This window comes from Pan paniscus, chromosome 6 (genome assembly GCF_029289425.2).
Source record: "Pan paniscus chromosome 6, NHGRI_mPanPan1-v2.0_pri, whole genome shotgun sequence".
In the NCBI taxonomy this organism is placed as follows: Eukaryota; Metazoa; Chordata; class Mammalia; order Primates; family Hominidae; genus Pan; species Pan paniscus.
In genome coordinates, this window is record NC_073255.2 from 164,335,406 (window position 1) to 164,350,300 (window position 14,895).

Sequence of the window (14,895 nt, forward strand, 5' to 3'; positions counted from 1 at the left end):
CAGTCTGTCCCCCAGTTCAGCACTTCTGCACTACACTAGGCTGCATTTACACAACCTCCACTCAACTAGTAAAAGGTCACTGATAATCCTAGTCCTCCCAGATCCTATTTGCTGACCTAGTTACCAACCTCCAGCACTGCCTTATTGAGAAAGAGTCTCCTCCCAGCTCCTTCCTGGCCTGCTAGTGAGTTCGCCTTGTTACTTTCTTTCTGCAAAAACTAAAGCCAGGAATCCTTTTCAGTGAATCAATTGAATACAGCTAGTAGAAACATAAAAAGGTAAGACCTATTTTATATGAAAAATGAATATTCTGGTTTGCATCTTGATTTAGAGCATCATAATGAGAAAAACGGAAACAAACTTACATGGTCTGGAGGAAAACAGTAAGAATTATCAAAGGATTAAGAAAAGTTAATCATTAGTCAAAAACAGATTTTAGAATTAAAGTTCTTATTCATAGAAAACATTATGGTTTATGTTAATTCCTGAGGAATGAAATTGATTCAAATGACAAAACTGTGAACACATGCTAGAAAACTGGATAAAAAATTTAAATGGAAATCTCGGATTAAAACAGAAGGAATAAGGCTCTGCCAAATGTACAATGAAAAATCTCATCTTTTAAGATGTTTGTATAGGAATTATCAAAAGAGAAAGAAGATGCGAACAGGTTATCCTTTATTTCTTCCCCCAATTTTTTAATCACATCGTCGTAACCATTGGGATAATTCACAGATTTTATTCTAGGTGAAGCAAATGACTTGTAAAAGCCCTTGCTTCTCAGCTAGAGGTGTGTTTACTTTGCTATGAACAAAAAGCAACTTAACCAGTCTTGCAAGTTTTTGATTTGAGAGCTCAAAACAATTTTAAAACTAAAATCTTCATATCTAAATGTTATTTTGCAGGTGGCAATTAAACAGTAAGAAAGCATCTGGCATAAATTAAGTGAACAGATCACCAAATCATTTGGAAAACAAGTAAGTCTTAGTGCAATGATCTAAAGTCATTATGAAAACTGACTTGTCCACAGAGTTTGAATGACAGAATAGATAAAACACGTGAAGTCATACACAGCTTTCTCTGAACAAATTAATTAGCTTTCCTGCAGCCCTCCGTCCATGCCATAGAGAGCAATCACACAAGTGAATCAAGCAGCCACGCATAGCCTTGCTCAGTGTTTGTTTCAGGAGAACTTGTGTGCGCACGTAATTTCACTCTAGGAAGGAAAACAGCATGGGATAGTGGGAGGATGCTGCAGCCTTTAACCCATCACTTAACCTCTGTGTGGCTCACTGTTCTCATCTCTACAAGGTGGGTAGAAAAACCCATGCTTCCTACTTCACAGAGGTGTAAGCATAAAAGATGTAAACAGACTTTGAAAAAGTTAAAAGAGCTGTGCAAATACAAGGTGCTTTATACTTGAAGAAGATATAAAAAGGCAGAATCTGTGATGTAGCAGCAGCAATTCTACCACCCAGCCACAAGGCTGCTGGTGATGTCTCACATGAAAGCAAAGGCATTTTAAAACACAAAGACTTAACAGAGAGCAGAAATGAAAAGACATGCTGTTTGCAAAAATGGTTGTGTTTAGCCTGGGGTTTTCACATAAGAAAATAATATTTTGAGAAATTGTCATGTTAAATTTAAGCTGCTCTTGGGTGACTTCAAACTATGAAATTTGCATGTAGCCCATGAGTAACTCTGTCCTAGAAGAATTCCTTGAATTCTCTTTCATGACAAGAAACTTGTAAAATTTAACTTAGCTCCATTTACAAAGACTTAGGCACAAGGTTAACAATAATGAATCAACTATTTTTTTCATCTACTTTCTGAATAATGATTCTCTTTCTTCTGCATAGTACAAGGCTTCTAAATCCTGTCTACATATAAGCCACACATTTTTCCCCAAATAATTGTATCTCCATACATAATTTCGCCTGCACTAACACTGAAGAAAGGAGTGCTCCATATTCAAGCCAGTGTATTTCATTCAATTCAACAGATGGGGCTGGGCACAGTGACTCACACTTATAATCCCAACACTTTAGGAGGCCGAGGAAAGAGGATCATTTGAAGCCAGGAGTTCAAGATCAGCCTGGACAACATAGCAAGACCCTCATATCTACAGAAAAAAAAATTTAAGTAGCTGGGCACCTGTAGTATGCACCTGTAGTCCAGCTGCCTGGGAGGCTGAGGTGGGAAGATCGCTTGAGCCCAAGAGTTTGAGCCCAGGATCCCAGGTGCCTGTAGATGCACGTGTAGTCCAGCTGCCTGGGAGGCTGGGGTGGGAGGATTGCTTGAGCCCAGGAGTTTGAGGCCACAGGGAGTTATGATTATGCCACTGCATTCCAGCCTAGGTGAGAGAGCGAAACCCTGTTTCTGCAAAATAAATAAATATATGGGTTTTAAAATTATATCTGGTGCTTTTCTTGTTCCTACAGCACATATATTTGGCACTGGTTTTGGCATTTGGAGGGAACACGCTTAGGAGTAAGAGTCTGCATCCAAGAAGCTTACATTCTAAGAGAGAAAATAAGAAAATAAAGGTAAATAACAACGGAAGGCAGAATAGAAAGATTGTAAGGGTGGTTCAAAAGGCTCTGAGTGGCAAAAAAAGAGATCACATCTTGTTGGTGTGAGGTTTCAAAAGGATGCTTTCTAGATAAACTTTGAAGAAGAAATAAAGATGGCAAAGAAAAGATACATTGCTTGCCAAAACTATGTTATTTCAGAAAATAATCAAGGCATTGGTGGGAGAAGGAGGAAGAGCAACTCAAGTCAAGGGAACAGCAGATGCAAAGGCTTTGAAGTAGCCAAGCAAAGAACATAGACAGGATCCACTGGTGGTAAACTCTGGCTGGAGTTCAGGGCACCAGTGCTTTACAGGGGAGTGGTGGAAACATAAAGCAAAATAAGCTCTTATTTTGAAGATCTTTGATTGCCAGGCCAAGGATGTTAGAGGATCTTTGAAGACTGGAAGGCAGGAAAATAAAATATGCCACCCCTACAAAATCCCAGCTCTTTCAATTACAAAAATCATTAACACAGACAATAAATTAAATGACACAAACAAATGTTTATGTTTTCATTAAAATCCTTGTTGGTGCTTGAGGTCAGGAGTTTGAGGCCAGCCTGGGAAACATAGCAAGACCCCATTTCTACAAATAAAATTTTTTTAAAAAATTAACCGAGCATGGTGGTGTGCACCTGTAGTCCTAACTACTAGGAAGGCTGAGGTGGGAAGACTGCTCGAGCCCAGGAGTTCCGGTTTGCAGTGAGCTATGCTCATGCCACTGCACCCCAGCCTGGACAACAGAATGAGACCCTGTCTCTTAAAAAAAATACTGATTGGGGCTGGGTGCAGTGGCTCACGCCTGTAATCCCAGCACTTTGGGAGGCCGAGGAGGGCGGATCATGTGGTCAGGAGTTCAGGACCAGCCTGGCCAAGATGCTGAAACCCCATCTCTACTAAAAATACAAAAATTAGCCAGGCATGCTGGTGGGTGCCTGGAATCCCAGATACTTGGGAGGCTGAAGCAGAGAATTACTTGAGCCTGGGAGGCGGAGGTTGCAGTGAGCCAAGATCACTCCAATGCACTCCAGCCTGGGTGACAGAGTGAGACTCCATCCCCCCCCCAAAAAAAAAATACTAATTAGGTACTGCTTTGCTCTTTTTCTTACATATTTACAATATTTGTGTTTGCTATAGTTATTATTAATCCTATAGCTATTACTAACCCTAGCCCTAACCCCATCAAAAGCATTATCAGACATTTCACATTCTGGTTGTCAATTGCTAACTAATTATTAGTAAAGTTTTCCCCAATATAATTTCAAATTGGTATCTGGACTTTTATTTTCATCAGTATGATGAATAAAGTACCTGCTTGGTCCTCCTGCGGAAAACAAATCAAAATACTGGGTAAAACACAATAAAAAGATTTTAATACATTAATTACATGGCTAATTAGTAAAGGGAACTTGATGAAAGTAGACCCGAAGAGGTAATCAGAGAAATAAAGCCATCTTGTGCCTTGTGGAACATTTTTCAAACTGAATGTGCTTCACCTTTGTGCTTTCCAGCTCTATAAAGCTATAGAATAGAGAAAATAAAGCCCAAGATTCACTCAAGGTCCCCCTTTATAAAACTAAGACTGCAAAGGGCCACACCTCCATCATAAAAGTGAAGTAGGAAAACATTTTGCCACCCAACACACCAAAAGCAAGATTGCCTAATTAGAAATTTAGCAGTGGAAAGAGAGGGACTCGTCCCTAAAACTACTAACCATAAGTCAGTCTTCATGCAGTTTTGCATGCCAAATTCACACTTCTTGGCCAAGAAATCTCAAGCCAAGAAGTCAGTTAAAGTTGTCCTGGGCTGGTAGTTTTCCGAGTTCCTGGCAGAAACAAATTCAATCCTCTTTGGAGTATTAGTTTTATCACAGTCTGAAAGAATTCATGCAAAAAAAGTTCACAAAAATATGAGGCCACAGTAAACACTGTATTTGTTCTCATGTTGCTAATAAAGACATGCCCGATACTGGGTAATTTATAAAGAAAAGAGGCTTAATGGACGCATAGTTCCATATTGCTGGGGAAGCCTCACAATCATGGCAGAAGAGCAAGGATGTCTACATGTCAGCAGGCAAGATGAGAGCATGCACAGGGGAACTCCTTTTTATAAAACCATCAGATCTCATGAGACTTATTCACTATCACGATAACAGCATGGCAAAGACCCACTCCCATGACTTAACTACCTCCCCTCAAGTCCCTCCCACAACACCTGTGAATTGTGAGAGCTACAATTCAAGATTAGATTTGGGTGGGGACACAGCCAAACCATATCAACACACACACACACACACACACACACACAGAGGGAGAGAGAGAGAGAGAGAGAGAACAGTATGAAGAGCAAAAGCCAATAGAACAGACCTTTTTAAAAATGTCTAAAAGGCTTTATGTCTAAATAAATTTAAAAGTGATTTAAAATATAAGGAAAGGGAAAGATAACATAGAAATGAAGCAGATTTTTAAAAAGCAAATATAATTCTAAAAATTTAAAAATCCAATAAAGAAAGCTTAAAACTCAATAGACAGATTGGAAAAAGCTGACATGTGAAATCAAAAGATAGATCCAAATAAATCGTCCAGAATGCAGCATAGAATGATCACGAAAGAAATTATAAAACAGAGATCAAAAGACATGTCAAACCAGAGCTCCAAAAGGAAAAGAGAGAAAAAGGATACATGAAATAATATTTGGATTAATGGTTACTGAAAATTTTTCAGAAATAATAGAATACTTCTCCACAGATTGAAGAAGCCCAGTGAATTCCAAGCTTAATAATAAAAACAAACTCATGGCTAAACACATCATAGGGAATCTGTAAATAACAAAGACAAAAGAAATAACTGAAAAACAGCCAGAGAGAAAAGATAACTAAACTTTAGCTGAAGGACAAAGACAGACACAATGAAAGCCAGAAGAACGCAGAGCAATATGTTCAAAGGGCTGAGGAAAAAAAAATAATTTTAAAATTATTTTAAACATCTTTCAAAAAGTGGGACAAAGAAAGATATATTTTTAAAAAATATCCTAATTGACTGCTATAAATACTCAGTAAGAGAAATTCTAAAGAATATATTTTATGCAGAAGGAAATTGATCGCAGATGAAAGATCTAAGATGCAAAAAGAAATGATCAATAAAGAAAACAGTAAGTATATAGTTAAAACTAAATAAACATTGAGATAAATATATAGCTAAAATAAATATAGAGATAAAATAATATTATTATCCAGTAGGATTAAAATAAAAATAAAATAAACCTACAATGCATGACAAAAATAATACATTTCAGGAATGGAATAATTAGAGTTCACACGTTTTAATATAATTGTATTGCTAGAGAAGAGGGTGACAATATGATTGACTTTAGCACTTGAGAAGCCAAATATGTATGCTAAAATGTCTAGCATAACAATTAAAAGAATAGAAACAAAGTATATAGCTTCTAAATTAGTAAAAGAGGAAAATAGAATGAGAAAAACAAATACTCTATCCGAAAGAATCCAAGGAAAAAAATGAAAAAGAAACAGAAAAGGTAGGACAAATAAAAAACCCATGATAAGATGGTAGAAATAAATCCAAACATATTAATAACTACAAAAATAAATGTAAATGGATGAGATATCTAAGTGGAAGAAATATATTTTTCAACTGTATTTTAAAAAAATAAATGGATTATCTACAAGATATCCACAAAAGAGTATATAAAAAAGAAATGGCATGTACCCTTCATAAATATTAAGAACATGAAAGAAAGACTGAGCAAATGTTCCTGGTCAAAGAGACTGAAGAAATATGACAAGCAAATGTAATACCAAGGCCTAAATTGGATCCTAAATCAGAAAAATATTTTTCCTTTGAAATATAGGCTACTAGAGAGCCAATGGTGATATTTAGATAAAGTCTGAATATTAGGTAATAGTACTAGATCAGTGTTTACTTCCTGATAGTGCCTTACCATGCCATGAGAAGCACGTGCCCTTTCTAGTCTCCTGATCCAAGAAGGGTTAGGGACATGCAGAGTACAGTTGCCCCAGTACAGCCACATGTATGCAGTGAGAGTCTGAGGTGCTCCTGCTGCCACAGCCTGAAACAAAGCCACCCAGGCTAGATCAGCCAGCACCTAGATGACTCAAGATTCCTGGGAATAAATATGGATATACATGACATTGAGTTTCGGGGTTGTCTATTTTGCCACAATAAGTAACTGATACAATGACAAAGTTAGATTATTCCACGAAGAAAATTTATTTTAACCTTAGAAAAATCAATTGGTCTAGTTGTGGTGGCTCAGGCCTGTAATCCTAGCACTTTGGGAGGCAGAGGCGGGCGGACTGCCTGAGCTCAGGAGTTCAAGACTGGCCTGGGCAACATGGCAAAACCCTGTCTCTACTAAAAAAAAAAAAATATATATATATATATATACACACACACATACATACATATATGAAAAATTAACCAGGCATGGTGGCATACACCTGTAGTCCCACCTACTCAGGAGGCTGAAGCACAAGAATTACTTGAACCTGGAGGTTGCAGTGAGCCAAGATTGCACCACTACACTCCAGCCTGGGTGACACAGCGAGACTCCATCAAAAAAAAAAAAATCTATTGGTATAATTTACTATATGATTAGAGTAAAAGAAGCAATGTGAACATCTCAGTAGGTACTGAAAAATATCATTTGACAACATTTAACATTCATTTGTGATGGTTAAAAAAATTATGACTAGGAGAGCTTGCTCCAACAGATGTGTACCTATTATGAAACTATAGCAAGTCAGATTGGTATGGTTTGGCTGTGTTCCCATACAGCCAAATTTCATCTTGAATTGCAGCTCCCATAATTCCCAGGTGTTGTGGGAGGGACCTGGTGGGAGATAATTGAATCATGGGGGCGGTTTTCCCCATACTGTTCTGGTGGAAGTGAATAAGTCTCACAAGATCTGATGGTTTTATAAGAGGAAACCCCTTTCTGTTGGTTCTCATTCTCTCTTGTCTGCCACCACGTAAGATGTGCCTTTTGCCGTCCGTCATGAGTGTAAGGCCTTCCCAGCCACATGCAACTGTGAGTCCATTAAACCTTTTTCTTTATAAATGATCCAGTCTCAGGTACGTCTTTATCAGCAGTGTGAAAATGGACTAATACAAAGATGATGTAGTATTTGCACAGAAATAGCCAAATACAAAAAATGAGAGAGTCCATAAAAGGATACACTAATATATAGACAATTTATAATGAAGAGAGGTAGTATGGCAGTTTAATTAGGAAAAGACAAGTAGGTCTTCAAAAAATGGGACAGTAAGTTATTCAAATGAAAAATATTAAATTGTACCTCTATATCACATGATATATAAGAATCAATTCCAGATGGATTAAAGATCTAAATGTGGTAAGGAAAAACCCCATAACATCATACAAATAACAGAAGAGAATATATTTATGACCTCAGGATAAAGAAGTATTCCTTAAACAAGACATAAAAAGCAGAAACTGTAACAACAGAGACTAATAAATTATGCTACATTAAATAAGAACTTCTGTTCATGAAAGACACCATAAGAAAATGAGAGCAGCCACAGAGCAGGAAAAGATATTTGCATCATATGTAACCAGTGAAGGACTAGTATCCAGAATATACAAAGCACTATAGTTGACAGGAAGAATAATGAAATTAAGAAAAATTCCAACTAGCAATATGGAGAATAATAGCTTTCAATTTTATTAGAACTGTGGAATCGCTGAACTCAGTGCTCTTTAGAGATCATCATGCTAACTACCCAATCTCTTTATTTCACAGCCGAGCACGCCAAGAACCAAGGAGCCCAGGGCAGGCTGCACGGCATGCCCTGTGCCCCACCCACACTGCTTCCTCTTCTGAATCTCTGCACCCCTAAGTCTGGTTCAGTTTTGAGCTTCAGGCGTGGTCTCATCCCTTTGGCACTTCTTTTTTCCAACCAAAAGTTCTCAGCTTCAAAAAAAAAAAAAGATGAGCATGTTCAATGACGAGAAAGTCTGTTTGATGGTAATCTATAAATTTGCCACATAAAGCATAAACCATACCACAAAAAGCTTAAAGGAATACCCACTGAATTCCAACTGCTGAAGGTTGTCCTGCCCTTTCCTTATGGTCTCCAAACACAAGCTTGTTTTATGTCACATTATTTTCTCCCCTCTTTATGGGCCAGATTCAATTTGTCACTACTTGGATATTGAACACTTTTTGCAAATTAAAGAGAAAGTCACCTCAGGCAACTTTCAAATAGAGGCTTATTGGGGACTTGATGATACTGCAAATCATTAAAGAACTTAGGTTCTGTACCTCTGCCCTCACTGATCAAATAGAGGCCACTCCTTTGAAGCCAGCAAGGACCCATGGGACTGACCTAATGCTTTTTGCCTTCAGCTTCTGAAGCTTATCACATTACTAATGTTTGAGTCTCTAATCCAGCTGGCTAGTTTAATCATCTTGAAGTAAAACAATACTATTAACATTGTTAGAAATGATTTATCCTTCTCTGTGCTGTTACCCTCTTCTTGATTCATTCATTTTATTTATAATTTTGCAATTACAAGTTTTCTTCTCAGAATCCTTCTCTTTCTCATTGTTAAAAGTAAAGACTATATCATCCTCTTTCTTTTACGATAATCTGTTGCTATAGAAATAGAGTTTCCAAACAGGGATTAATGATCCAGGGATAATAAAGAAAGAAAAAAGGTATTCTCTAAGAGAAAATTTGTTTCCAAATATAATCCCTTTTAGTTAAGCTGTCATATAAAATTATACAATTACTGGTTGAGCACAGTGCAACTAGAAAGGTGCTAGGTCCTAATCAAAACAGAGAAGATAAAGACCAAGAAATTGTATTTTAGCTAAGGAAATAAGACACATGACACAATGTACAAGCAGTACATTACTGTTCATATGTAATTTGGGTGTAAAAATTTGTGTTTGAGATCATAAAAGCAGTAAAAAAAATCAAAGTATACAAACAAAAACAGATGGGCTTGATATGAGCAACCACTGGAATAAGATTTAAAGCCAAAATCAGGAATTTTAATTTCATAACTAGAAGTTAGGATTGGAGATAAAGTGTAATATGATCAGCATGCTGCCCAAGGAAGATGACTTTATTTGTTCATTTGGTGAACATTTTCTGAAGGCACAGTAGGCTTTGCGTCCTGGGCTAAGCATGAGGGCCTGGGACAATAGAAATTGTCAATGAAATAATAGAATTGACAATGAAATAATGTTGTCTTGAGTCATCTTCCCTAGAAGCAGAGCCTGAGACAGGAATTTGGATATACATGGCTATTAAGGCAGTGCTCTGAGAGAGGGAATAAGGAAAATGGAATAGGGCAGGGGAAGTAACTAAGTGGTATCCACAGGTGTCTAGCTTCAGTCTATCCCACAGAGAGCCCTAGAGCACGAACATTCGCTCAGGTAGTTCCCATGTTGAAGCAAAGGGAAAAGCCTTTTGTACTCTTCTATCAGCCAGCAATTGGCTGGAGCCTGCCACTAGGGGAAATAGGTGAGTAATTCACCAAATGAGTCAGCTCTCACTGAGTAAAGAGCGATTCTTTAGAGGGGCAAGAGTGAGCCAATGCTCACAACAGTTGAAGGATGAATGACCTAGGGTGGTAAAGGGGATCTGAGTGAGGCACCAGCAGTGTATAAAATGTCTTCAAATTATTAAGATAGGTTACTTTGAACTTAGAATCCTATACCTAGCCCTCAAGCCCATCTCTGAAAGAACTACTGGAGGGCACTACTATGGCAACAAGATACAGGTATTCGAGAAAGAGGACTGTATGGCGTAAAAGAAAAAATGATGAAAAAGAAATGGGAAAAATTTGTAGTGAAATCCAGTAATTGATAATGCAGAATGCAAGAAAAAATGGGGAACTAAAATCCCAGATGATTACAATATGGCAGATGGTGATGAAGGATGGGAAAGAGAAAAATCAAAGTGTCCTAACATTAGTAGCAGTGTATCTGGTGAGAAAGCAATAAATAACAGATTAATTCTGGACCAATGTGTTGTGATGCTGTCCAATATAGTTGTTATGGAATGAACTGTGTCCCCACAAAATTCCTCTGTTGAAGTCCTAACTCTCTACATCTCAGAATGTGACCAATTTGGAGATAGGACCTTTAAAGAGCTGATTATGTTAAAACGAGGCCCTTAGGATAAACCCCGATCTAATCTGACTGATGTCCTTAGAAGAAGAGATTAAGACCCACAAGGAGATACCAGGGATGCAAGCACACAGAGGAAAGATCATGTGAGGACGCAGTGAGAAGGAGGCATCTGCAAGGCAGGGAGAGAGGCTTCAGAAGAAACCAGACCTGCCGACACCTTGATCTTGGACTTCCAGTCTCCAGAACTGTAAGAAAATTAATTTCTGTTGTTTAAACCCCCCAGTCTATAGTATTTTGTTATGGTAGCCCAAGAAAATTAATACAATAGTAGTCAGTGGATACATGTGGCTATTTAATTTACATTAATTAAAATTAAATAAAAGTGAAACTTCAGTTTCTCCCTCATATTAGCCACACATCAAGTACTCAATAGCCACATGTAGCTAATGGTTACTGTACAAGACAGTGTCAGAGATATAGAACATTTTCATCATTGCAGAAATTTCTATTGGACAATGTTGCTCCTCTAAAGGCAGGGTGAAAGCAATTTTTGTTTAAATATATGGGATAAAAATTTTAAAGATAATGATTAAGAAAATAGAGATACCTATAATCCTAGCACTTTGGGGGGCTGAGGTGGGTGAACTGCTTGAGCCCAGGAGTTTGAGATCAGCCTGGGAAACATGGTGAAACCCCATCTCTACAAAAAATACAAAAAATTAGCTGGGCATGGTAGCATACGCCTGTAGTCCCAGCTACTCAGGAAGCTGAGGTGGGAATATCACTTGAGCCCAGGAGGTCAGGCTGCAATGAGCCAGGATCACACCACCGTATTCCAGCCTGGGTGACAGAGTGCAACCCAGAAAGAGAGAAAGGAAGATAGGAGGGAGGGAGGGAGGGAAAATATATCATAAACCAAATAAGGCTTATTGCAGGAATGCAAAGGTGATTCAACATTAAGAAATCTCATTAACAAAGGGGAAAATATCAGGATTTCCCCATTTTAATAATAATTAATATTCAAAATGCATTGTGAATATAGCAATCTTTTGAACTAAAAATCACATTCTACATTTTAAAAAACTTTTTATGAGGTAGGAATGGAAAGAAAATTTTGTTTCTGGATAGAAGCTAAATAACTATCAGAAACACATAAATCATTTTGGATGGTGAAATATTGGAGGCATTCTAATTGAACAGGACAAAGAAAATGTGTCAAATAAGAGTTCTTGGGTTGCAGGCAACAGAAATCAATTCTTTTTATTATTATTATTATACTTTAAGTTCTAGGGTACATGTGCACAATGTGCAGGTTTGTTACATATGTATACACGTGCCATGTTGGTGTGCTGCACCCATTAACTCGTCATTTACATTAGGTATATTTCCTAATGCTATCCCTCCTCCCTCCCCCCACCCCACGACAGGCCCCGGTGTGTGATGTACCCCTTCCTGTGTCCAAGTGTTCTCATTGTTCAATTCCCACCTATGAGTGAGAACATGCAGTGTTTGGTTTTTTGTCCTTGCCATAGTTTGCTGAGAATGATGGTTTCCAGCTTCATCCATGTCCCTGCAAAGGACGTGAACTCATCCTTTTTCATGGCCGCATAGTATTCCATGGTGTATATGTGCCACATTTTCTTTTTTTCTTTTTCTTTCTTTCTTTTTTTTTTTTGAGACAGAATCTCGCTCTGTCGCCCAGGCTGGAGTGCAGTGGCAGGATCTCGGCTCAGTGCAAGCTCCGCCTCCCGGGTTCCTGCCATTCTCCTGCCTCAGCCTCCTGAGTAGCTGGGACTACAGGCACCTGCCACCACACCCGGCTAATATTTTGTATTTTGGGTAGAGACAGGGTTTCAGTGTGTTAGCCAGGATGGTCTCAATCTCCTGACCTCGTGATCCACCTGCCTTGGCCTCCCAAAGTACTGGGATTACAGGCGTGAGCCACCACACCTGGCCCACATTTTCTTAATCCAGTCTATCATTGATGGACATTTGGGTTGGTTCCAAGTCTTTGCTATTGTGAATAGTGCCGCAATAAATATACATGTGCATGTATCTTTATAGCAGCATGATTTATAATCCTTTGGGTATATACCCAGTAATGGGATGGCTGGGTCAAATGGTGTTTCTAGTTCTAGATCCTTGAGGAATCGCCACACTGTCTTCCACAATGGTTGAACTAGTTTACAGTCCCACCAACAGTGTAAAAGTGGTCCTATTTCTCCACATCCTCTCCAGCATCTGTTGTTTCCTGACTTTTTAATGATCACCATTCTTACTGGTGTGAGATGGTATCTCATTGTGGTTTTGATTTGCATTTCTCTGACGACCAGTGATGATGAGCATTTTTTCATGTGTCTGTTGGCTGCATAAATGTCTTCTTTTGACAAGTGTCTGTTCATATCCTTCGTCCACTTTTTGATGGAGTGGTTTTTTTTTCTTGTAAATTTGTTTGAGTTCTTTGTAGATTCTGGATATTAGCCCTTTGTCAGATAAGTAGATTGCAAAAATTTTCTCCCATTCTATAGGTTGCCTGTTCACTCTGATGGTAGTTTCTTTTGCTGTGCAGAAGCTCTTTAGTTTAATTAGATCCCATCTGTCAATTTTGGCTTTTGTTGCCATTGCTTTTGGTGTTTTAGACATGAAGTCCTTGCCCATGCCTATTTTCTGAATGGTATTGTCTAGGTTTTCTTCCAGGGTTTTTATGGTTTTAGATCTAACATTTAAGTCTTTAATCCATCTTGAATTAATTTTTGTATAAGGTGTAAGGAAGGGATCCAGTTTCAGCTTTCTACATATGGCTAGCCAGTTTTCCCAGCACCATTTATTAAATAGGGAATCCTTTCCCCATTTCTTCTTTTTGTCAGGTTTGTCAAAGATCAGATGGTTGTAGATGTGTGGTATTATTTCTGAGGGCTCTATTCTGTTCCATTGGTCTATATCTCTGTTTTGGTACCAGTACCATGCTGTGATGGTTACTGTAGCCTTGTAGTATAGTTTGGAGTCAGGTAGCATGATGCCTCCAACTTTGTTCTTTTGGCTTAGGATTGACATGGTAATGCAGGCTCTTTTTTGGTTCCATATGAAGTTTAAAGTAGTTTTTTCCAATTCTGTGAAGAAAGTCATTGGTAGCTTGATGGAGATGGCATTGAATCTATAAGTTACCTTGGGCAGTATGGCCATTTTCACGATATTGATTCTTCCTATCTATGAGCATGGAATGTTCTTCCATTTGTTTGTGTCCTCTTTTATTTCGTTGAGCAGTGGTTTGTAGCTCTCCTTGAAGAGGTCCTTCACATTCCTTGTAAGTTGGATTCCTAGGTATTTTATTCTCTTTGAAGCAATTGTGAATGGGAGTTCACTCATGATTTGGCTCTCTGTTTGTCTGTTATTGGTGTATGAGAATGCTTGTGATTTTTGCACATTGATTTTGTATCCTGAGACTTTGCTCAAGTTGCTTATCAGCTTAAGGAGATTTTGGGCTGAGACAATGGGGTTTTCTAAATATACCGTCATGTCATCTGCAAACAGGGACAATTTGACTTCCTCTTTTCCTAATTGAATACCCTTTGCCTGATTGCCCTGGCCAGAACTTCCAACACTGTGTTGTATAAGAGTGGTGAGAGAGGGCAAACCGAATCCAGCAGCGCATCAAAAAGCTTATCCACCATCATCAAGTGGGCTTCATCCCTGTGATGCAAGGCTGGTTCAACATATGCAAATCAATAAACGTAATCCAGCATATAAACAGAACCACAGACAAGAACCACATGGTTATCTCGACAGATGCAGAAAAGGCCTTTGACAAAATTCAACAGCACTTCATGCTAAAAACTCTCAATAAATTAGGTATTGATGGGACGTATCTCAAAATAATAAGAGCTATTTATGACAAACCCACAGCCAATATCATACTGAATGAGCAAAAACAGAAATCAATTCTAATTTAATCCCCCCAAAAGGAGAATTTATTGGAAAGCTTTTAGAAAGCTCACAAAATCAACCAGAAGACTGGAGAAAAGGCTCAAAAGCAGACATGGAATTACCTGGTTTCTGGAAATAATAAATTCTAGTTGTTCTTGTTTGCTTACACATGAATTACTTTCTTCAAGAGCCATAGTCCTAGGACAGTAAATCCAATTGACTAAGCTTAGACCATGGGCCTTCCCTTTGGATG

At 38.2% G+C, this 14,895-nt stretch overlaps 1 protein-coding gene and 1 long non-coding RNA gene across 2 annotated transcripts in view; one reads left to right on the forward strand and one right to left on the reverse strand.

Annotated features, from left to right (window-relative positions):
* ZNF800 (zinc finger protein 800) overlaps positions 1 to 14,895 on the reverse strand; it is a 248,557-nt gene that overhangs the window by 135,735 nt on the left and 97,927 nt on the right. The window lies entirely within an intron of this gene.
* On the forward strand, positions 192 to 9,067 carry LOC130541674 (uncharacterized). Its single transcript, XR_008955751.1, has 4 exons — positions 192 to 278; positions 906 to 977; positions 2,442 to 2,546; positions 8,376 to 9,067. It is a non-coding gene; the product is annotated as an uncharacterized LOC130541674 (long non-coding RNA).